We start from the raw sequence: 25,590 nt of genomic DNA on the forward strand, positions 1-25,590 counted from the left end.
ATTTTTTTTTTTTTTTTTTTACTTTTTTTATACTTTTGACACAGAGCCTAGTTGTGTAGCCTGGTATTGCTTCAACTTGGTCTCTGCCTCAGCTTCCCGAGTGCTGGGAATACAGGCATGGACCAACCACGCACAGCACAGTGCTTTACTTCTGAAGAACATAATCAGTTCTTTTCATAGTAACCTGTTCAGTTTTAATGGGTAAAGTAGTCTTTTAGGACATATACTCTTACAATTGTCTTCTACTTTCTGTACAAAGTCTGTTTCCTCAGAGGTTAATCTAGTGAATGAAATAATACCACAAAATGAACTATTTCATTTTATCTCAGTGGTTAGCAGTCTTTTGCTGCCTGTTCATATTTGTCAAAGAGGAGAAGACTGGCAAACATGTATGTGAAAATACTTGACCTGGCAGTGAATACAGATTTCTCTGCTCATAGGATTTCCGTACTTGTAAGATTTCTGTATTCCGTTTGGATCATAGGAGCCAGTTGTGATCATTCAGGAACTGAGACCAGGAGAACTGGTTGTGGCCAAAGGGATATTTTCTTTAGGATGGCTGAGTACCTGTTTTTTTGGTTGTTTGTTTGTCTTGTTTCTTGAGTTGGTTTCCCAGTCCTTTAAACTAATCGTCAGAGGTGCTACTGCCTATCTTTCCCCACTGTTGACACTGGGCATCTTACTCAATAGACTTCTAATTTTACTTGGCTATTTAGAACTGTAGTCATGGCTTTACCCCTAAGGCTAAGTCCAGATCAGCACCTCTGTAGGTTGCAAACTGACTCAGTTATTCCCCAGACCCTAACATGACGCCTCTCAGATTTGCTTTCCTACTATCCCCAGTTACTTCTGATCTGCATTTTATTCCTATTGTTTAGCAGTGAAATTTACTTGTTGAGAAGTATCTTCTTTCACTTATGTGGAGACCTGTTTGCTTGCCTCCACAATTTTTCTTCTACCCGGATTAGATCTTCTAGGCACTCCATGTACTTCTGCTCTATTGATAACATTCTCAGAGTGAATTTATTGCTATTGCCTTATTGCATCCATCATCTCATCTCATTAGACTTGGGAGGGAAGAGGGGGAAAGGTGTGAGTTCAGCCACGCATCTTGAATTGAACCTGCAAGTGATTACTTGAGTTTGTTTGTGGAAAATGCTTTGGGGGAGAACTATACCACAGTGTGAAAAGGTGCAATAGAAGAACCTACCCTAATCTGGAAGGGGTAGGCAATAGCCTTTTATGGAGACACAGAACCACTAGGGCTGGGATGTAGCTTGGTGGTAGAGCGCTTGCCTAGCACATGTAAGCCCTGAATTCCCTCTCCAGCACTAAAAACAAGTGAAAAGCACAAGGGTCAGAACTATCACTCTTACAGTCTCGTGGAAAAGACAATAATAGCCCTATCCAGTGAGATTGAAGAGGATCCTTCTGGTTCCCACTTAAGTTTCTGTTTTACAGACTCACGTTCAGAAGACTTTTCTCTAGAGTTTAGAAAACTTGAATGAATGTCCTGATATTTTCCACATTGAAATAATTATCATTTAATGACATATCATCCATCTGGTAAAGAATATCCAAGTATGAGCACAACATTCAAGAAAATCTACTTGAAATGTGGATTTTGTTTTCCTAGGGATCAAATTTCATCTCCTGTGCCCATAGCAGCGTTCACAAAAATACCAAAATTAGTCATATCTCATATCATTAGCCATCAACTGCCTGTTATCTAGCTATTACAAATACTTCAGCTGCTCTTTGCATTGAAATTAAAGGAATGTATTAGCTGCTATTTCTCTTACTCTATATGCTCTGTCTGTAAGAAAAGTTGTATCCAATAATATTCTATGTCAAATACATTATACATATAAATTTTAATTTTTTTTGAGACAAGATCTTGCTATGTAGCTAGCCCACTCTTGTCTTGAACTCACTATGTAGCCCAGTCTGGCCTTGAATTTGTAATCCTCCTGCCTCAGCTTCCCAAGTGCTGGGATTACAGGCTTGTGCCACCTTAGTTGGATAATATTTATATATTATAACATATATATAACATATCTCCAAGGATATTACATTGTATTTTATAAAACAATTTGGAGAATGAGGATGTAGCTTAGTGGTAGAGCATTTGCTTAGCAGGCACAAGCTCTGATTTCAACCCTCAGTACTGTTTTTAAAAAAATTAATTTTGCATGTCAACTTGCCTGGGCAACAGTGTCCAGCCTCAATTTTATAGTTTTAACTCCTTACAGAAATTGCTTCTTTGAGATATAATTTAATAATTTTCCCTTTCAACTTTTATAGAAATTTTCTATTTGAAAAACATATTTTAGGTCATTTACAAAACATTAAGATAAAGATATTATCCAGTTTGTGTTCTAGTGTGCTGTAGGGAAAGCTTTCCTTTGATATTTAGAGAAAGGAAATTTTCTCTCTATTATTCTTTTAAAAAAGCATATATGAAAATTTATTGCTACCGGTTTTTGTTTGTTTGTTTGTTTGTTTTTTTGAGACAGGGTCTCGCTATTAGCTCAGGCTGGCCTCAAACTCACAACAATCTGCCAGCTTCAGCCTCCCAAGTATTGCTATATTTTTGCGTTGTCAAAACCTGGTCTTGGTCTTTGTATCTTGCTTTGTCATCAAGCCAAGAGAGAGACACCAGCTGCTTGACAAGCTTAAAGCAAACTCCAGGAATGTCGCCAACAGCATGGCCTTTTCAATTAATGCAGGAGCCAGAATGTCATCATTTCACTCAAAGAAGTTCAAGTGCCAATGTTGCATGTGAAAGCTTTGACTTATTTGTCTTTCTTGATCAGCTGGACCCTGACCCACTTCTTGATGGTGGAATTTTTCCTGCGCACATTTCTTTTTGTATGAAGTGCCTCAAAAGGGGTTGACTTTTGAGGCTGTACCTGAAACTCACTATGTAGCCCAGGCTGGTCTTGAGCTCACAGCAATCCTGCCTCAGCCTCCCGAGTGCTGGGATTACAGGCGTGTGCCATCATGCCTGGCTCCAAATAGGCTTCTTAATTTTTGTACTAGGGATATAACCTAGGGCCACCGCACTAAAGTACATCCCCAGCCTCTCCCCCTTTTAAAATTTTGAGATGAGGTCTTGCTAAGTCATTAAGTTGCTCAGGCTGGTTTGAACTTGTGATCCTCCTGCCTCAGCCTCCCAGAGGGCTGGGATTACAAGTGTGTGCCAACATCCCTGGCTACAAATGGGCTTTTGTGTGTTCTTTATCACACCACCTCTGGTCTCGGTGGACAGCCTTCCAATGCTTCCAATGAATTTCAGCTTCGGGTCTTCTCTGGTCTCCAGCCTGGTGGGCTCTAGGTTTCACCTGCAACATTGGTCCTTGTCTGCTTCTCTGATTTGCCTCTCTGCTCTGCAGATTTGCATTTGCCAGCCTCCACGACCATGTAAGCCAGTTCCTGAAAATAAGCCTCTTTCTTCACACAAAGCCCATTGGCTCTGTTTGTCTGGGGAACTCTGACTTTCCTGCTCATTAAACAAGAGATACGCCGCCGTCCACCCCAGCCTCTGGCAGCTGCCATTCTACTGTCTGTCTTTTTGAGTTTGACTACTGTAGAAACTTCATCTTAAAATAATCATATTGTCTTTGTCTTTTGTTATTGGCTTATTTCACTAAGCATAATGTCCTTGAGCTTCTTCCACATATAGCTTAGGCTAGGATTTCTTTCCTTTTAAGGCCGAGTAATATTTCATTCCATGTGCACTTATCACATTTGTTATCTGCTCATCCATCAGGGGACACTTGTGTTGTTTGCACATGCTGTCTGTCGTGAATAAGGCACATGACTACCACTTCAAGACCCCTTTCAACTTTTTTTGGCATGTTCCCAGTAGTGAAATTGCTGGATCATGCAATAACCCTATGTTTAATTTTAAGGAGCTGCTATACTATTTTCCATATCAGCTACACTATTTTACATTCCCACCAACAAGGTCCCAGTTTCCCAGTGCTCCACATTTTTGCTAAAATTTGTTATTTTCTGGTTTATTTTTTTAAAAACAGTAACCCTCCTGATGGGTATGAAGTGATATCGCGCTGCAATTTCATTTATATTTCCCTGATTATTCATGATATTGAGCCTTTTCTCATATGTTTGTTGGCCAACTGTATTAGCCCCTCACGAGGCCGGGCCCTCGGGAACTAACTGTTATCCCACTGGGCGGTGGTTCTGAGCAGCCCCTTGACTTCAATGTCACCACACTGAGGACTGAGCCCCCAACACATGAACATTCAGGGGACAGACCACGTTCAAGCCATCGCAGTCTTAATAAGTTCCATGTTTATCTTTACATGTGGCACACAAAACAATGAACCGCGTTTCCCCACCCCCGACCCATATGTTGAAGTCCTACCCTCCGTGTGACTATAATTGGGCGTAGAAACTGAAAGGAGATGATCAAGGTTAAATGAAGCCATAGTAATGGGGCCCTAACCTGATAGGACTGGTGTCTTCATAAGAAGGGGAGGACACCAGGGACCTCCCACGCCCCCAGCTCCATCCGCATTGAGAGGACAGGCTGTGATGTGGTCTGAATACGCCCCCCAGAGTTCGTGCATTGGAAATCTGTTCCCCCTTGTAGGCATTAGGAGGTATGGCCTTTAAAAGGTGATTCGGGTGTGAGGGCTCTGCTCTCACTCCTGGACTGGTGCCGGTGTTGAGCAGATGAATCAGTCATCACAGGAAAGGGTTCCTGATAAGAAAGCAAGCCCGTGCCCTTTCTTTGGCTATCTTACATGCTTGATTACCCCTCCTTTTTGTGCCACATTTTGATGCAAGAAGAAGTTCCTCATCATGTGCAGCACCTTGAGATTCATCTTTTAGAATCACAGGCCAAATAATATTTTCTTTATAAATTACCCAGACCGTGATGTTCTAATATGACAACACAGAAGTAAGACACCTTGTAAGGACGTGATAAGGAGGTGGCCATCTACAAGCCAGAGAGTCTTCCCCTCAAAACCACTCCGTCAGTACCTTGATCTTAGACCTATAGCATCCAGAATTATGAGAAAATACATGTTTATTATGGAAACCACCCCATCTGTGGTACTTAGTTATGACTGCTTGGGCAGACCGATATAGTAAGTGCCTAATGTCATTCTTTTGCACGTGGTTGTCTGGGTACAAAGACTGTTCTTTTCCCATTGAATAGACTTGGCATCCTTGTTGAAGATCATTTCTCCATATGTTTGAAGATTTATTTCCACACTCTGTGTTTTGTTCCACTGGTTTGCCAATTTTTATGCCAGTACATCAGTTTCGATTACTATAGTTTTAAAAACAAGTCTTAAAATCAGGAAGCATGAGACCTCTGTTGTAGTCAGCAGGAGTTAGCAAGGGAATACATTAAATACAGAACACATAATTTATATGATTATTTGATGATGATTACCAAAGAGTCAAATGCGAAGGAGTGCAAGAGAGATTAACCTCACATTAGGGTCCCAAGGAATCCAGCTAAGGGCCTGGATCCCAGCAGTTTCCCACACAAGACCAGCTAAAGGCTTAGAGTCCAAGGCAAGGTCCTCCTTGAGTCCATCCAGTGGCCTAGAGCCCGCGGCATTGTCTCATGCTTGTTCAAATGGAGGATCTGCACCTGGAAAGCCCAAGGCCAGTGGACAGAAAATCTAACCTCGTGAGATGAAGGATTTGTACCACCAAGCTGAGGGATCCATATTGGAGCCAGGAAGTGATACTCACAGTAAAGATCAGAGCTCCCCTGATGAAAACAGCAGCCATTCTCAGTGACAGTGAGGTCCTGAGCGCTTCCTTCAATGAGAACAGCCAAGTTCGAATCAGCAAAACCACCCACAGCAAGCTTTTCCTAGAAAATCAACAGGCCAAGATCTTCCCCTCAAGTCCTCTTTTTATGGCTATTGTTAACAGTTTTCAGGTGGAGCCTCCACGCCCAGTTCAGGTGGAACCTCCACGCTGATTCAGTTCAGCTGGGCATTACAAGTTGACCATTAGCTAATCCACCACAACCTCCAATTGTATTCTTACTTAGGATTTTTTGCTTCCTCAAAGTCTTTTGAGATTCCATATGGATTTTGAGATGAATTTTTTTCTATTTTTTGAAAAAAAAAATCTTTTGGGATCTTGACAGGTACCACATTAACTTTCTAGATTGCTTTGGTAGTATGGAGAACTTAACAATATGATGCCTTTCAATTTATGAACAGAGGATGTTTTCCATTTATGTATGTCTTCTTTGATTTTTGTGCAAGTCTCTTTGCTCCTTGGTTAAGTTTATGTAAATGGAGTTGTTTTCATAGTTTCCTTTTGGACTGTACATTGTTAACTGTACATAAGCATAACTGATTTTTTATTTTCTTTTTTGGAGCCAGGGTTTCACTATGTTCAGGGCAGCCTTGAATTCACTTTGTAGCCCAGGCTGACCTCAAACTTGCAACCACTGTCCTGCTTCAGCCTCCTGAGTGCTGGGATTACAGGCATGGGCCACCACCTCTTGCTTTAGGTTAATTTTGTATCCTTTAACTTTGTCAATTTCATTTATTTTTCCAAGAGTTTTGGGGTGTGTGGAATGGGTAGGGGTTTCTAAATATAAATCATGCCGTCTGGGAACAGATACTTACTGTTTTCCTTTCCCATTTGGATGTCTTTTCTCCCCTCTGCTTGCATGCTTGCTCTTGGCAGGAAGGCCAGTGCTATGCTAGAAGCAGCAAAAGGGAGTGTACTTATTTCTCTTGTTCCTGATCTAAGAGATAAAGCTTAAAATCTTTTACCATTAAGTGTGATATTAACTGTGGGCTTTTCATATTTTATCTCTTAAGTTGCATTTTTTTTGTTTCTAGTTTGTTGACTGTTTTTAATCATAAAAGGGTTGAATTTTATTAAATGACTTTTCTGCATCATCAGATATAATCATGTATATTTTCCCTCATTCTATTAGTGTGGTATGTGGTGGTGATTGATTTTTGTTTTTATCCTTTCTTTAAAAGTCAAACCTAAGTCCTCATGTATGCCAGGCAAGCGCTCTTCCACTGAACCACAACATTGGTTCAGGCTGGCCTTGAACTCGTTATGTAAACCCAGGTTGGGCTTGAACTCATGGCAATACTCCTGCCTCAGTGTCCTGAATGCTAGGATTACAGATGTGCATGACACTAGGCCCTATCTTGAGTTTTGCATGTTCATCCTCATCTTTTATTTCAGCAAAAGAGTACTAATATTTATTATTATAATATATATTACTATAATATATTAATATTTATTCAATAGAGTACTTTCATTTATTTGACAAAAAATCAAGTAACCCAAAGTGATTCCTCTTTTTATCTTGTTTTTCAGTGAATGCAAGATAAATTTATGTCAATTTTTGATAGCTAACTCATCTCGATGTTTGCACATACTGCTTGTGTTATAATTTGTCTTCTATAAGTGTGCTGCATGTTTTCTAATGAAAGTTTCACTTTCAAAATAAAAAGAAACTTCACTCTTTTTGAAGTCATTCTGCTTATAAAGCACATCTAAATATTACAGTGCCGATTGTGATACATACATAGATCTTTCCTTATAACTCAAAGAACCTTTGCATGAGCATTGTCTTCCTTTACCAAAGTTATCTATATAAATTAATAGAACAATCCCTCATTTTTAGGTTAGAACAATATTAGTCATTCTTTGAATGAGCTAATTTTTGAAACAGAACTTTAACTTTGCTTTTTACTGTCTATTTTCCACTTTCAATGGTAGAGAAAAAAGAAATTTCATATTTGAGATGAATTATGAAGCCAATTTTATATGTCTATGTGTTTCTGTCTATTTTTCATTTGAATAACATCTCTGTGGAGATTAGCCTTCCCAGTTAGGAAGCTGCCTCTTAAAAAAAATTAGTGTGGACCTAAAGATATAACTCATTATTAGAGCACTTGCCTAGCACGCACTAGGACCTGGTTCAATCTCCATCACAACAAAGAAAAGAAGAAAAATGTTAGTTTAGAGAACTGGAGAAAATAATAAATATACACTTAACTCAATTGTCCCAAAGAGGGTATTTCTTGCTTCTTAGAAAGTCAATGTATGTTATAAGAATTCCCATTTCTAGTTATTCCAAATTTAAGAAAAAAAAAACACTCAAATTTACTGGTTTATTAGTTTTTATTATTATTTTTATTATTTTATTATTTGTAATATTTTTGTGTATTTTTGTATTTTCAGTTAGCTACTGCTTGTTTGGTGAAACTCACCTAGCTATACTTTTATAATTCATGTACATTTCAATATACATTATGTTTCAAAAATATGCTAAAAAGCAGACAGTATCTACACATGATAGTACAAATTTAGTATGACAAAAACAAAGGATCCACCCACTCTACTAATGATTGTCAAACCTGAAATAATTTTTGCCCCAGCAATAATCCCACAGCAACTCAAAGCAATCTTTCCCAGGGGTCATTTTTGGTATGGGGTAGTATTGCAACAAGCTTGAGTTGTGGGGGGTTGTTAACAGAGACTGGACCCTAGAAAAGATAAGACTCGATGAATAAGACTCAGGCTGAATTTATATGATATTAAAGCAATTATTTATAAGCAAAAAATAGTATTGTGAACTTACATTGCCCTGTCGTGCTACATCTTTGGAGTGGGGGTTTCATTGTTTAGGATTCGTACACAAGGAAGTTTATTTAGGGTTTTTGCGCCATAAAGTGTACAGAGGTTGTTATGAATGGTAGTCCTCCACTGTTTGGTCTGGGGAGTTCGGTTCCGGAACTCGGACTGGGAGGGTAAGGCGTGGAATCATCAGGCAGACTTCAGGGAGGTTTCTGGAATGCTTTCGCTTTATTTAGGAAATCTACAGGCTTATATAGTTTACGTGTGGACAGCCACGGGGGAGGAGCATGGGAGGAGCATTTAATTACATGGCACTTTCTTATAGGTTATGCAGTAGTGGAGAGCATTGGGGGATATCTTATTGGCTAGACATATGGTGTGGTGATTTTTCTTGGACGAGGCAAAGGAGTCACGGACTAGGGGCAGAGATACAGCTTGTTAGACCCAACCTCTACCACTTAGGCAAGTTAGCTCGGCCTCAGAGAGGTCTTTGAGTTTTCTCAGAAGACAGGAGTGCAGCGCACCTGGCCCAGCCAGGCTTGAACTTCTCCCACAGTGAATGTAACCAGGTCATTTTAAGAGGTTGGCACTTTTAAATTTAGAGAGAATTTGGAATGTAAAGCAGACAGCATAAACTGACCTGCACACTTATTTGATTTTGTCTGCACATTTGTTGACCCACACTTTTTGGAAAAAAAAAAAAATTGAATTAGTCGATGACTTTTTAAAAGGAAAGATTTCAAAAAAATTGAAAGATTTCATGCAAAACTCTTCATTTCTAGCTTTGTGAGGGAAAATCATTGACCTGATAAGACTGAGCCTGTGTTCCTCATGGCAACTGTAGTTGGGCTGAGTGGCACCTGCCATTTCAGCAAGGTCTTACACTCTCGGGATCTCCTGGGTCTGCATCCCACCCTCAGGCTGGAGAGCTGTGCACATCCAGGTAGCAAGCATCTCATTTCATCAGGAACCACCTATAACTTTTTGCAAAAACCAGAAGAATGCAAGGCTCCCACCTGTAATCCTTGTGCTCTGGGAGGCTGAGGCAGTAGGATCTCAAGTTCAAGCCCAGTCTGGGCAATTTAGGAACTCGTCAAGGCCCTGTCTCAAAATATGGGAAAAAAAAAAGGCTGAGGATTTAGCTCAGTGTGAAGGTCCTGCATTTAATTCCCATTATGGGGCGGGGGGTGGGGAGAAAAAGAAAAAGAGTCAGGCCTTGATGGGTCTTTGGTATTTGCCTTATTATATACTAATTCTACATTCGGGGTTCTTTGCTTTTTTTCCCTTGGAGGAACAGGAAGGAAGTGGTAAGACTATGGCTTTAAAAAAAATAAAATGCAAAAAGAAACTGATTTAGACAATCCAGAGATAGGGTAACATCTTAAAAGAAGACATTGACACAAATATGATGTTTACCACACAACTTAGCTCTGAATTTTTTTCCTGTGTGAGGACAATGGAAGAAAGGAATGCCTAAGAAGGGGAAGAAGAGGGACACAAAAGGCAAAGGTTCACCAGCCAGCTACGGTGGCAGAATTCTTGAGTTAACATAAACAGAAATAGATATGGAAAGTGAGGACCATATGGTGAGCTGGGTTGGAGCTAACTGTGTGTATGTGTGCGTGCGTGTGCGTGTGTGTGTGTGTGTGTGTGTGTGTAACTGATAGAAGTTTTTTTTGCACTTTCAGGTGATAGCAAATCCAAAAGGTGTTAAAAATACAATTTGACATTGTGTTGACTGTGGGAAAAACCATGTCTTCCAGAGGATGTGCCTTAATCTCCAATCCAACACATGATCTCAAAAAACAGTTCATGGGGTTGGGGATTTAGCTCAGAGGCACCACGCCTGCCTCAAAAGCACAAGATACTGAGTTTGAACCCTGGTACCAAAAAACCCCAAAAACCAAAACAGTTCACGGCTGGTTGTGGTGGCACACACCCGTAATCCCAGCCCTGAGAAGGCTGATGCAGGAGGAATGCTACATTGAGGTCAGGCTGAGCCACACACTGAACAGTCTCAAACAATCAAACAAGCCAACAAACATTTAAAGCTCTGCTTGCAGCCTGCTTGATGTTATCCTCATTGGCCAAAGCAAGACATTACTGCCAAGTCCAGAGTGTGTCTGAAAGGGTAGTGTCGAAGGGAAGACAGGAGGTGTAATAATGAGGTGTGATTTCTCCACCTACGGAACTCTTCTGGAGCTGGTAAATAAAATCTGGGTCAACATCTATTCTGGAAAAATATGGTAGTTTATACTTATTAAAATTGGATTTTAGTATTTCTATTCAAATATGCTTTTTGATTTTTATTTATTTTTATTTTTTTGGTGCCAAGGATTGTGCCCAGGGCCTAGGTCATGCTAAGCATGTATGTACTCTACCACTGAGCTCCTTTCTCAGCCCAAAAGAGCTTATTTTTAAAATTGAAGATATATAGAAATAAAGTGCAAGGATCTGAGTTTGATCCCTGGTACAGGAACAAAAAGCAATATAGAAATAAAAATATCCTTAAATTTGGGGCACACAATTGCAGAAACACACATCTCTCTCCTCCCAGTATCTCTGATCCTTGTAGAAAGGTCTGCAGAGGCGGTACAGGACAGCCAGAACAGAACCGAAACCATGCCTCCCCTCTCCTAGAAAGATTCTCAATACTTTAAAGTCTGTGTTTCTTTGTAAATGTTGAAGAACCAGAGTTGGAGGACCCAAGATGTTAGAAAGATGGAGAAAAGGTAATCTACATCCACAGAACAAGTGAGCAAGAATGGAACAGAACGGAGAGGAAGGGAGTGACAACAACAAAAGCACGCAGGGTGGAGAAGAGTGGGCTCAGTGTGATCCTCTTGTGGTGGTTTCGTGAGGAGGGCAAGGCTGACATTATCAGCACAGCAGCAAGGGCCTGCAACACTTTGAGGAGTTCATGAAAACATCATCATTTGAAGAAAAATAAACGAAGCTTTAGGTCAAGAAGAAATTTTATTGTAGATTATTATTATTATTATTGTATTTATCATTGTGTCAATGGAGTCATAAAATGTAACTTTTGCTATCTTTGCATGGGGCCAGGCTCTGCGAAGAGGGAAGCACATGGGGCCTCGATGCACCCCAGGTGCAGTGGCACACCCCAACCTATTCAGACTTATTCAACATGTTCATGTCTTGCACTTTAGGAATTTGGCCACCTGCGATACTGTTACTCAAATTTTACAACTGGTATCTCTGAAAACTGGAAGGAAGGGAAGGCAGAGAAAATGATGATGTTGGGGACTATTCCCAGGAGCCCTGATTTTCATTCCAGCCCTGTTTGTACAATGTGTTACAAAAGGTGACAGATATGAGGTAGTGATCAATATGGGGAAGAAAACAGAATAGAGATATAAAATACAGGAAGCTCTGTTATTGGCTATTTTTCCAGCCAATGGACTTTCTTCCTAGGGCAACTAGTTAGGTGCCCAAATGAACACTTACTTCCAAGCAGCTTGTCTTGGTTACTTGTCGCTGGGACAAAATACCCATCACCTTCAACTTTAAGAAGGAGAGGTCTAATTTTGGCTCGTGCTTTCAGTCCATGATTTGCAGATTCAAAGGCAGAAAGGACATGGCAGATGGGCCTGGCAAAGGACAGCTGCTCACACATGGGGCCATGAAGCAGAGAAGAAGAAGGAAGGAGCCCGGAAGGTGGATATACCCTTCTGGATCACGGAACCTGGCTCATGACCCCAACCTCCTATGACCAGGCTCCACCTCCCAGGCACATTTAGCTTCTGAACCGATTAGTGGATGAGTTCACTGGAGTCCGTGTAGCACTCCCATGACCCGATCAACTTCTGAAAGCCCCATCTCTGAGCACATGAGAAGTCTGCGGGTCATTCTAGATCTAAACCACGACACAGCTCAAGAGGCACGAAGAAGAGAAAAGAAGCAGTGCAGGTGTCCGGCTATCGCCAAGCTCACGGAGCTGGTTGTTCATAGATATTTCCCTTTCCTTTGTGCTTCTGTTTCATAAAGATGGAGAAGACATGAGAAAAGTAAAGTCAGTTTAAGCCCTGGTAGAAAATGAGGGCCTTTAAATACATTTAATATTAAATAGTTAATATTGAAAATTGTTGTTGAGTAGTTACTATATTGATAAGGGTACTGCAATACAATTCAGCAATGAGTTAAGGGTACTGGCTAATAATCGTGTGCTTTCTTTAAAAAGTCAGTTTCTCACATAAAGGTTGCCTTTGTTTTTAAAGAATATACAAATAACACATATGTGTGGTGTACATATGTATGTGATATAAGTCTTCCCCCCTTTCGTTGTATTATCTGTAAATTAATTTTACTCTGAGCGTGAGTTTGACAGGTCGCTCACATGAGTTACTCCAGTAAAATAAAGACATGCTGTCATGAGCATTATTTTAAAAGTTTACTCCATTCTTTAGAAGTTTTTAGGTCTCTGGAAATGGCAGTGTCTGCCTCCCCAGTGGCCAACTGAGGACAGCAAGATGATCCCACGGAGGAGGGGTCTGAACCCCTGGGAGTAGAGGCTCAGTGCCATACCCCACACATCCCCAAGGTGGGGTCTAACTCTCCTGTGTTCACGATCAGAAACTATATCCCCATTTTAATTTGCACTATAATTATCTCGTGATTCATGTCACGAAGTTCTCTGAAAGCAGAGACAGGAGTGAGTGTACAACGAACAGGGCAGCATGTTTTCCTTGCTAGCTGCAGGGGAGGATAATGTACAGGAAAAGGTGATGTAATGATTGTCTCACTTTCATTATTCTCTCCCAAATGAATAACCTTCCACACCAAGGATGAGCTCACTGACTATTAGTGGAATAACATCTGGTGAGTGAGGGCCCCCGGCTGAACAGGCTCTTGGTTTGGGGCTATATTTAACCAGCGGAGGCCCAACAATCATTACATGTAACACATATGCAGCCAAGTCAGGTCGTGAATATCTTTTTAAAGGGTAAGGAAATACTCCTTAAAGTATTTTAGCATGCAAGACTTTTCCTTATGAAGCAAGGCATTAACCAATTCCAAAAGAAATCCTAGGCTATTATTAGAGTGAAATATTTAAGACATGTGGCAGATGCCGTGGTCCTTTTTGGCTGGGGCTCAGATATTTGTCATAGCTATCTAAGTTTAAATTTCAAATCACGGATAGGAATCTCTCCCCTTCAATTTCTCTTCCCATTCTTAATTTCCAGGCAGGACCGCCTCACTGACAATAGTGAATTTTGCAGTGTAATCTATCTAATAGATTTACTGTAAATGATGAATCATCCCAGTACTTAAATCTAATGAGTAATGCTGTAAGTCAATTTGGTTTTAAAAAATGCAGCACAGCTAAGGTCATCAGTTAAATGTGCTAATACAGAGTAATGTAGATGTTCAGACACATGCTCAGGTCATGAAGCCAGAATACTCTGGAATCTGCTGTGGGCCAAAGCCTGGAAGGAGATCGCTCACGTAAAAGCCATGACATTTAGAGAGGGAGGTAAGAATTTCATTCCAGTGGGATTGGAGACACCCTTTTAGGATTAGGCTGCTCTCATTGTTTTCTCCACAAAATGTACCAATGCTTTATTAGGAAGCTGCCAAGACGCTATTTTTTTTTTATTTAAAAGATCAAGTTTAAAGATAATGCCTATTTCTTGGAGAAAATATGGGAAAGTGAGAGAAGCACAAAGACAAAAATGTAATTTATCCTGATTCAAGCCACACAGACCTTTTGGTTTATTTTCCTTCTAATTTGAGGACATGTAAGCAAATTCTCAAATTATCTATTCTTTCTCAATTCCATTCTAAACTGCTATGGGATATTACATCACATGACTAAACCAGAATTTTAAGAATCAATTCCCTGTTGAAATTTCTACTTTCTATATTTCTAATTTCTTTCTATTGTAAATGATGCTGGTGTTAAAAATCTGTGTAGCTAAGTCTTTATACAATACATGATTATTTGAAGAAATAAAACTAGTGAGTCAAAGTGAATTCATGTACTTAATTAAGGATGCCTGTTTCAGGTGCTTTCATGAGGGGAGTTTTTTTCTTCTTTGCACACAGTATTTTTAAGATTAGAGATGCTGCCCTGGTTCCTTATCTATAAAATAAGAATGCTGGAACAATGGGAAAATGAATGACTTACCCTGCCACGTGAATTTCACTTATTATCTTGCTTAACTGTACAATAACCCTGAAAGCTGGGTGAAGTTTAGACAGCCTGTAGGCAGAACTTCAAGTTCTGGGATTTCTCTCTTTAAAGTCCATTCTGTACACCACTAAGCCATGGTTCCTTCCAAGGCCATCCATCACTCATTCATTCAATCATTAATTCTACATACCATGTGAGTGTCACTGTTCTAGGTACTGGGGACTTAGCGTGAATTGAACAAAGTCCTTGACCTCAGGAACTTCCCAACAGGGAGACAAAAAAGTTTACCATACAACATCAGGTAGCAATAAATTCTATGGAGAAAGATGAATTGAGGAAGAGGGATAAAAGGTGACAGGACCCTGTTTGAGATAGGATAGTAGAGACTCCTCTGAAAGGACAATGTTAGTGGAGCAGTCATAGGAATACCTGGAGGACAAGCTCTGCAGCTAGAGAGGCATCAGGACCGACTCTAACAGCAGGACATGCCTCGAGCATTTGGGGAATTGCACAGAGGTCTGTAGGGCTTGGGTTCAGTGAGATTCATTCTGAATCCGAATCAGAACAAGTAATTCCAGGGGTGGAGAGAGGGAAAGATTAGACACAGGTAAGCCCTGAGGAGCTGGCTGGCCGGCCGTCCTGGGGAAGTTGACATCACCTTGTGGTTTTTGAGGAGGAAAGATGACTTATCACCAGAATCTCCTGTTGTTGAATTGTCTCTAGTAGCTGCCACTTAGGCCAGCACATTAAAACTCTAGCCCTTCCATGTCCAGGAAAAACTCATGCAAGGATATTTATGGACTTAAAGAGAGAAATCCAACTTGCAGAGTTTTCTTCCATGTGTATTATGTGCCTTCTCTAGAAGAGAAGTCCTGCCTGTTTCCCTGTGTTACTGGGAAATAAAATAGCAAAATAAAAAATAAGCAATCTACTTGGCTTAAATTACCATGCAGAGTTAGAAAAACTCTCTACTTCTAAGTCCAAAAATGATGTAGCTATTAATCACATTAGAGGACAAACATTTATCCACAGACCAGCTGTTTCTTGCTGTCATTGAAATTCTTAAGTCCTACATATTCTGCTGCAGGAATGAATCTAGGTTCCTTTCCATTCTTGCAAATGTGTCTTTTAAAATTTAATACAAGAGTCAACTCATTTGTTATACAGTGAGAATGCAAATGTTTTCTTACAGCCCAATCTCCAAGAGTATGGTAGCAATGTCACTGCTTGATGAGAATTACCTGCAGCAGATGACCTGGGTAATATAATCTCTCTCTCTCTCTCTCTCTCTCTCTCTCTCTCTCTCTCTCTCTCTCTCTCGTGCTCTCTGTGGCAATATAATTCATCGATTAAACCAATCAGGGGAGGCAGTGTTCAGAGCTGGAAATGGCCTTGAGAATGGAAGTCCCGGAATTCTGAGACGTGTGGGGATAGGCACTGGACTTCTCAGTGGGGAAGATAAGAAATGGGAGTTTGAGCCACTTAAAGAGGCAAGGAGATGCTTGTACCATCTAGGCCATGCATAAGCAGAAATTTGAAATTGAATGAGTCTTATATAAAATGGAGACACACGAGTTTGTTCCCACCTGCCATAACACTGAAGGTTAAACACTGTGCTTTCAGCACTGAGCTATACCCCCAGGCTTCTTTTTTGGACAGTGTCTTGCTAAGTTGCTAAATTGCCCAGATTAGGTTTGAACTAGAGATCCTTCTGCCTCAGTCTTCAACCTCCCAAGTGCTAGGATTATTTGATTTGTGTACCTCTGAAGAAGTTCTTTGGAGGATTGGCTCAGAGTTCATGAACTGATAGATAAATGTGGTAGAAATCATAGTCTATTGTGAACCCAAAGAAAATACTTGGAAATATGGGGAATACCAGGCTGGATGTTGGTGGAAGGTGGTTCCTCGAATCTCCCCAGTTGCAGGGGAGACAGGCCTGGGTCAGTGGTAGTGACAGTCTGCACAACCGTGCTGAGCTCTCTCAGATCAGTAGAAACTTCAGCTAAAGGCTTATTGGAGCCTAATCAAATTTCTCACCAACCATCCTACCCCCACCTAAAAATTATAATTTCTGTAAAATCAGAAAAAGAATAAAAGCCTTTAGCAAATATTACAAGACATGGTTCCAAGTACATTTGTTGGTATGCCACCGTATTTTGCTTCACTGACCACATTACCCAATAATTGCTTGACATCACGAGCATAAGTATATTGCAACTATGTTTCGAACACAAACCTGTGGCACATGCAGCTGATTCAGTGTGTAGGAGGAACTGGGCCCAGAGGACAGGCCAGGGCCTCTCACAGAGCTTTACTTAACCGGTTGACTAAGGATCATAGAATTTGTGCCATCAAACCATCATGTTAGAGAATTGTTTTCCCAAGAGTCATATTTGGAACAATATCATGAGTCCGAGGAGGAACTCCTGACTGCATAGGTAGGATTTGCTTACATTTACTGAAAATAACTTTTTTTTTGCTTGCATCTCCATGCTTAGGGAAGGTGATTTGTTCTAGAGAGGCTATAATTCCAGGACCATTCTTTAAAACAAAACATGCAACTCGGGTCTAGTTTGATTAAAATCTGAGCTAATTTGAAAACATACTGGAATAACTCAGAGAACTGAAGGATACTTCTCAGGAACTATGGGAATTTTAAGACCTGTGTGACTGGAACCAGTTCATCACCATGAATGGCATAGTCTTCCGGTCTCTTATACGTGTTGGTTTTACTCAGTTTTATTATAAGGAAGGTCTCTTTCTTCATGGGAAAAAATAGTTTTCCCTGTCATGATCTCTCTCTTAATTCCTAAAGGAAAAAGGTTCACAGTGAGGTAAGCCTCTGAGTAGCTAGGCTTAAATTATGCTTCTCACCCTTGGATGAATTCCTATGGATAAAAACACAAAGCACCAGGACTGCTTCAGACTGGTCCTCTGTCCATTTCTGAGGGACAGGAGGTCATCATGCACCAGACACCCATATTAGATTTTATGGTACATCTTCTTTCTTTACCCTAATGGAAATTATCAAGAGGAGGCACCTGCTCGCAAATTCAACCTAGCTCAGAGGAACAAAGCTCCTCCTTCATCTTCACGTTATCAGTGTTGGCCATCAAGACAGAAAGTTCCTTTGCTTGGCAAGATACTGTGGTAGGCTTTGTTTTTGAAGCACCGGTAGATTTCTGGAGATGGCCTGGAAGTAAGAAAAAGAAATTAAAACTTTTTTGGCTTAATCTTGTGAAATGCTATTTCTACTGTGGCCAGGGGGAATTTAGACAAGTGACTTTATTATTAGAAACAGGAATCTCGACTTTTTAAAAAGTTTCTGCACTACCAGAGAAATCACAAGCAGAGCTAAGAGACAATCCACAATGTGGGAAAAAATTTTTACCAGCTATTCCTCAGACAAAGGTCTGCTATCTAGATAATATAAAGAACTTAAAAAAAATCAGACCCCCAAATGTAAAGACCCAATTCAAAACTAGGTATCTGAAATGAACAGACATTTCTCAGATAAATAAGTAAAAGCAGTATAATAAACATATGAAAAAGTGTTCAACATCACTGGTCATTTGAGAGATGCAGAGGAAAAAAACACTGAGATTCTCACCCCAGAAAGAATGGCTACTATCAAGAAATCAACCAATAAATGCTGGGCAGGGATGTAGAGAGATAGAAACCCTTCTCCATTGTTGGTGAGAGTGCAGAATGGTGCAACCACTGTGGAAATCAATATGGAGATACCTCAAACAACTAGGATTAGAAGTCCCATTTGACCCAGCTATCCCTGTACTGGGTATCTTCCCACAGGAATTAAAAGAATCATACCACAGTGATAGTGATATATGCTCACCCATGTTTATAGTGGCACAATTTGTAATAGCTAAAATTTGGAAATAGCCCAATTGCCCATCAACTAGAGACTGGATAAAGAAAATGTGTTTTTTTTTTGTTTTGTTTTGTTTTTTTTTAAATACAAAGTGGAGGGTGAAGGGAGGGCAGGGACAAGGGGAAAAAATGAATGAGAACCAAGACCTGTCAAGATCTTGTACAAGATCCCAATAATGAATGTAACTGTACTATATACCTAAAATGTACCAATAAACTAAAAAAAAAAAAACAAACAAACAAAAAAACAAAACCAAAGTGGAGTACTACTCAGCCATAAAGATGAGAATTTATAGCTAAGCACTTAGAGGCCATACTTGTAGTGAAATTAATAAGTCACTCATGTATAAATACCGAATAGTTTCTCTGGTGTGAAAAAGTAGAAGTGTAAATAAGAATCATAATGTATAATTGATATGTGTAACATGAAGAAAAGGTCTAACAGAGTAGAGGAAATGGGAGGGGTAGGGGAAAGGTAAAAAGGGAAAAGAAAAAAATATGTAAAAAGGAAAGACTTGGAAACAAAGTCTTTGTAAATAGGGAAGGGTGGAGGGGGTAAAGGGAGGGCTGGGGAATGGGGAAAATAAGAACTAAGGTAAGTCACGTAAAGGTACAAGATCCCAATGATGAATGTAACTGTACTGTGTACCTAAAATGTACCGATAAATTCAATAAAGATAAAAAAGAGTTTATCATCCTTAGTACAGATTTAAAATGTAGTATCTTTTTTTAAAAAAGTATTGTTTCCCTTAGAAAGGGTGTTTGAGATATGTTTAGTTCCACAATTATCCAATTAGAAAACTGCCAGAATGATGAAAATGCAAAGATTTATATTGGACTGACACAGAGATTTCAAGACACATTGTTCTTTGAGGTGCAAAGCCCTCCTTGACTGCCCTGAGTCTCCTCTCTGCAAAGGGTACTGCTGCGGCTACTGTGCTCTTTAATTATCCAGCAATGGCCCAGGGCCAGGGTGGGATTCATGCAAGAAAAGTAAAGATTATCCAATCAGAGAACTGAAGAGTTGAACATTTTTAAAGAGAAGGCTGGGCTTTAAGCAAGAGATCAAGGTTAGGAACTAGAATGTTTCCCCAAGAGGACACCTGTAAAGGACTTACAGTTCTTCCTTCCTTGGGCCATGAGAACCGTCATATTTGTCATTGAATTTTAAGTTTTCACCCCCATAGGATAAGTTGCCCCTGGTTTTCACCAGCTCTTTAATATACTCTGTGAGATACGCACAGGTTCTGTATTATTGTTGTTGTGGGAATTAGAGAAGAGAAACAAAACAAAACATGATCCATCCTTCCCTAGAGACTGTTACCATTCGGCGAGTGAGTGAATCCCAGATCATCCAGGTGACACCAGGATGAAGAATCAGGACTGAGCTGAACGCAATGGACACTAGCAGGTGACCCAAAAAAGTAGCTGCAAGTGGGTGACTCAGGAGCAAAGGTGAGATATTTCCTGAAATATCTCAGAAGAAGCTAACTTTCAAAGACTCAGGAATGGTAATGGTTGGGGAAAGGCAAATGCTGCGTTTATTCTCTGCCAAATAGACTTTCGCTTCTTTCTTTTTCCTTCTTCCACATTTATTAATTTCCTTCAAAATGGCCCCAATGCAATTTGCTTATGCAAGTAAGATACTGCTCATTTAATTCTGCCACAAATTTTTATTAATTTTTATCTTTCTGAAATGACACTAAATTGAACTTATTTCTTGTTAAGCTCCTTAAGGACATGAAATCGCCAACATTTCTGGAGTCAGAAGATCAAAAGGACACATCATTATCCTAGAAAGTGAAGAACTGTAATGGGGCATTTACTCCTCAGAAAAGGTTTTGATGCTTTTAGGATGATCTCAACTTCCACTTAGGAAATTAAGCTGTTTTAGGAAGAGAGTAATTGTTGGGTGAAAAGGAGTCAGGTTTTCTAGTGGCCCAACCAGAAAGGTCAGCTCCTGAGCAATGGATACTTTAAAATCTTCCCATTGACAAACAGTGCCCAACTTCCATCTTCTCTAATCACTGCACATGACTGCCGATGCCACAGTCCTTGCATAAAGGGAGAATCTCAAAACAAATCCAAACTTTTGTCATTGTACCAATCTTCTCTGAGAAATTTAGTTTTATGTTTTAAAATAAATAAATGATAATTTTGCATCTGGAACATGGCTATAATATGAGAAATGGACTTGACAAGGGTTCAAAGTAACGTACATTCTTAAGGCAGAAATATTGATGCTCATTGAAATATTTGTACTCATGCAAGATAATATTGCACAAGTGAAACAGCTGTGTTGGGGAAGAACAGGAAAGAGAAAGAAATTGCATGATTTGGGGCAAAAATGAACCTGCTGTAAGGATTCCTGACAATTCAGTGACTTAAAGGACAAAAATGTTTATTTTCTTTCTTTTTTTTTTTTTTTCATAACAATCCACGGTATGAAGGCAGGTAACTCTGTTCCATGTGGTCACCCAAGAACTCAAGCTCTTTTTACCTGTTTTCAGTCCATTCCTAAAGCCGAGGTCATCCTTCTCCTCTGCTGGGTTGTGTCATAGCTGTGTTTAGATCGAAGGAAGGGGACAATGTAAAGAAATTTGTGGGGTGTCATGGGGTCCAAGCTGGGAAGCAGCACTCCTTATTTCTGCTCACGTACCTTTGGTGAGTATTGCGAGTCCACACCAGACTGCACAGAAGACTGAGAAATACATTCTTGCTGGGCTGCCTTGTGCCCAGAACTAAGCAGAGAATGGATTTTTGGCGGATAGTTTCTGCTGCTCTGGAGGCCAATCACTGAGAACTGCGCTCGACGATTGACATATACTGACTCATTTAATCCAAACAAGTCCGTGTCCGAGATGCTCTGGCTGACTATAGTGACTAAGCTTGTGGTCTTTGCTTCGTGTCTACTGCTTTTAGCATAATGGTATTCTGAGTGTTCCTTACCTTGAAATGTTTTAATGCTGTTGTGTAGCACTTCCAACTCAGAGACTCCATGTTTTGTTGTCTCCAAGGCTCCTTTTGGCTCCAATATATCATTTTTTCATTTCCTACAAAATAGAAAACATACAAACAATTGACTGGAGTTGAAGGAAACTTTAAACTGAAAATAATTGAGAACTATTGATTCACATATGATGACTTTTATACTCTATATATTTTGGTCTCATCATTCATCACCATCAAAATATAAAATACATTTTCTTTTTGTATTAAAAATCTTTAAGAACATGATACTAAAACTTTGTTAAGGTCAGTACTCAGTTACTCTATTAAATATATCAGTATGGATTTAAATATCAATACTAGAGAATTCACTATTTTTATCATACATCCTAATTTCTAACCTATAAGAACACACCCACACCTATACCACTTAACAAAACCATTAACTTTATTATTCTTGGGTGCCTGCTACTCCCGTATGTACCCCGTTACTGATATCCCATCAAGTGCTGTCAATTTTACTTATTAAATGTGTCTCTTCTCCCACTTCCCTCTAGGCCCAGCGCCTTAGGGTACCACGCTGACTCCTACTCCTTGCTCTGTTTATCCTCCTGTGCACCGCTGCCTCTAAAAATCTAAATCTCAAACCTGATCATGTAACTCACAATTTCTGTGCCTTGTCCAACTCCCTCATGCTGAAGACCACATGTCATTCTCTTAATTGACACTTCCCTCATGTCCCCACAGCCCGCCACGTCAGACTCTACTCAGGTCTCCAGATTGCCACGCTGTCTTGCTCCTGGACCTCCGCACACACTGCTGTCCCTCCTCCTCCTGTCTAGTGTTTGTGTCCCCAGGTCTCAACTTCATTGTCAGCACGAGGGCCAACCTGACCGCCCCAAAAGTCATTCATTGCCCTGGCTGTGGGCTTCCTTAATACTCTATTTTTAAACAATCTTACCATTTATTACCTTTTTCTTTTTTAAATTTTCTGTTGATTTCTCCATCTTTCTAGCCAAACTGCAGGCATCTTGAAGGTAGGGCTAATGTCCTGTTTAATCTCTGTTTAATTGGTAGGTCTGGCAGAAGATAGGCATTCGATAAATAATATTTTGGAGAAAGGAAGAAAAGATGGGAAGCCCTGATTTGCCATCTGAGTCCTCAGTTTTCTTAGTGGAAGTGATGGAGGGACATCTGTTTACTCTGGCATCAGCCTTCACTGAGCCCACTGAGCAGCAAAGTGACCCTCTCAGGGCTCTGTGACTAACAGATGATGGAAGCCATTGCTTGTCCTTGCTGCGGGAGCCCATCAATAAATTGAATGACTCATGGCTATGTCCCTGGTTATGGATGCCACAAAAATGGTCTAAGAACTCCTCTTACACTTACAACAGATTTCAGTGTTGGCTCCTTGCAGTGTTTTCTGGCATATTTATTTCCAAGCTCCACACCTGGCAGAGAGATGGTATCGTAAAATTGAACATGATTGTGTTGGACAAGTCAACTGTGCTTCTGGTAATAAAAGCACAAAAGCTGCATTTATATTTTCATTGACTGAGGTATGTAGTGGTGACTAATGAAGATATATCTGAGATGGGTGTGAGTCTAGGGCAGACTGAGGACCTAAATTTGGCTGCTGAATACATGTCCACTGACCTTTTCAGTATCCAGCAAACTTTATTTTGAAAACGGATTTGATCTTTAAATTATGACTAGGAAAACCTTAGTGGGCCAGAAGCGCCCCCATTCCTAAATAAGTGAATAATGGTTTCTGTCTTTAGAAGGTTACAAACTGTCCTCTGAATAGATAGACTCCAAGTGGAAGACAGTTTTAAATTTTTCAGTCATCACTCGGAAGGTACTGTGCCAGAAAGGAGGTGAATTCTGTTGTGAATGAATGGAGCTTTAAACAAATGGGGGGCTTCATTTTTCTCCAGTAATCAATTCAAAGCTAGAAAGTCCAGATGTGGCAAAGCATCTCAGAATGCCACTGGGGCTGTTTGCTGTTGCGTTGGCCCCACCCCGCTATATGCTGAAGTCCTAAGCCCTGTCAATGTGATCTCTTTCAAAGATAAGGTCTCTGCAGATGTAACCCAGTCAGGATGAGATCAGTAGGGCGGGCCCCTAATGTACTAGCACTGGTGTTCTCATGAGGAGATAAAAGGTAGAGACACATGAAAAGATGACCGGCTGAGCATGAAGGCAGAGACTGGAATTGCTCTGTGTCAAACCAGGGCACGCCTGGGGCTAGGAAGATTCCTCCCGGTGGATTTACAGACTGCGTGGCCCTGGACATGCTTTATTTTGGACTTCTTTTGTCCAGACCTGTGGCAGAATAAATTTCTGCTGGCTGAAGCCACACAGTTTTTGGAACTTTTTGATGGCAGCCCTGGGGAATTAACACAGGGATACAGCCAGGCTCCTTACACTTTTTTACTTAGTATAGCTCTTTCCCTCACGTGGCAGTTACACCTCTAGCATCTTGTCTAAGATCCAGAGAGAAGACTAAAAAAGCCAAGGACAAAAGGCATCTGCCAGATGATCCTATGCCTTTTTTGCCTCCTAAAATTTGGCATTTTATTTGAAGAGAGAGTAACAATGATTTACTTTTAGGACTATGTGTCTTGTCTCTTTATTTTTAAACAGACCTTATTTTTTATAATTTTAGGTTCATAGCAAAATGAAGCAGAAAGTACTGATTTCCCGTATACCCGCTATCCTCACGCAGAGCATCTCGACTGTAGACATCCCATGCCAAAGTGGTACTATTTGGCACAACCCGAAGTCCACAGTTTACATTTGAGTTCAGTCTTGGTGTTGTATATTCTACGAGTTTTGGCGAATGTATGTGACATGTACCCACCAAGATAGCACCATACCAATAGCTTCACTGCTCTAAAAGTCTTCCCCACTTCACCCTTTCATCCCTCCCGCCTTCGACCCCACCCCTGGCAACCACTGATCTTTTTCCTCTCTCAATAGTTTTGCCTTTTTGAAAATGTCAAATTGGAACCATGTGTTTAACCTGTTCAGACTTGGTTCTTTCACTTATGCTACAGCTGAAGGTTCCTCCGCGTCTCTTCCTGAGCTTGGTAGTGCATTTCCTTTTAGCAATAAAATATTTTGTTGTCTGGATATACCACAGCTGACATTCATTTACCTACTGCAGAGCATTTTTGTTGCTTCCAAGTTTTCACAATAATAAATAGAGCTGTTATAAACATCTATGTGTAGGTTTTTGTGTGGATATAAGATTTTAAATGAGTTCGGTAAATATCAAGGAGTGTGGCCCCTGGGTCATTTAGTAAGGGTACACTTAGTTTGGTGAGAGACTTCTGAAGTGTCTTCCAGACCATTTTCTGGTACGACCAATGATGAATGAGAGTTCCTGTTGCTCCACAACAGTGCCAACATTTGCTGTTGAGTTGTCCCCACCCCATTATATGCTGAAGTCCTAAGCCCTGTGAATCCCTGTCATCAGGACATTAGATTTTGGATATTGTAGTAGGTTTCTCATTGTTTTAGTTGGCAGTTCCCTAAGGAAATATAATGAACATCTTTTCATATGTTTACTTGCAATCTGTACATCACATTTAAAGAGATGTACAGGTCTACCCAGGTCTTTTGTCAATTTGCCCATTTTTATATAAGGCTGTTTATTTTCTTATTGTTGAATTCTAGAAGTTTTTGTAAAGTTTGGACAATAGTCCTTTATCAGCTATGTAGTGTCTTTTGCGAATATTATATCTCCTAGTATGTCTTGTTCTCTCAGGTGTCTGATTTCTTTTAAAAAGCTTTACTGGAGGTGTTATCCAGTAACTTCTTTTCATTTCATGATCACATTAGCAAGAGCTTCTGAAAATGCATTACTTTAAATTATCAGATTGTTGGCTGGGAGCCGGGGCCCGGAGTCAAGCGAGGCGCGAGAGGTCCGGCGGGTGCTGAGGGCGCAGAGCTAGGCAAACGCTTCTCACATTCAGCCT

At 40.3% G+C, this 25,590-nt stretch overlaps 1 long non-coding RNA gene across 2 annotated transcripts in view; it reads left to right on the forward strand.

The window, feature by feature from the left end:
- The window catches only part of LOC104853098, an 86,954-nt gene extending 66,140 nt beyond the window's left edge, over nt 1–20,814 (forward strand). For both annotated transcript variants that reach the window (XR_777684.2, XR_777685.2), the window contains exons 3-4: nt 19,973–20,113; nt 20,387–20,814. This is a non-coding gene — a long non-coding RNA (uncharacterized LOC104853098). The remainder of the gene's footprint in view (nt 1–19,972; nt 20,114–20,386) is intronic.
- The last annotated feature ends 4,776 nt before the right edge of the window (nt 20,815–25,590 follow it).

The sequence above is a fragment of the Fukomys damarensis genome, unplaced genomic scaffold, assembly GCF_012274545.1.
Source record: "Fukomys damarensis isolate Sample0158 unplaced genomic scaffold, DMR_v1.0_HiC HiC_scaffold_38, whole genome shotgun sequence".
Lineage (NCBI taxonomy): Eukaryota > Metazoa > Chordata > Mammalia > Rodentia > Bathyergidae > Fukomys > Fukomys damarensis.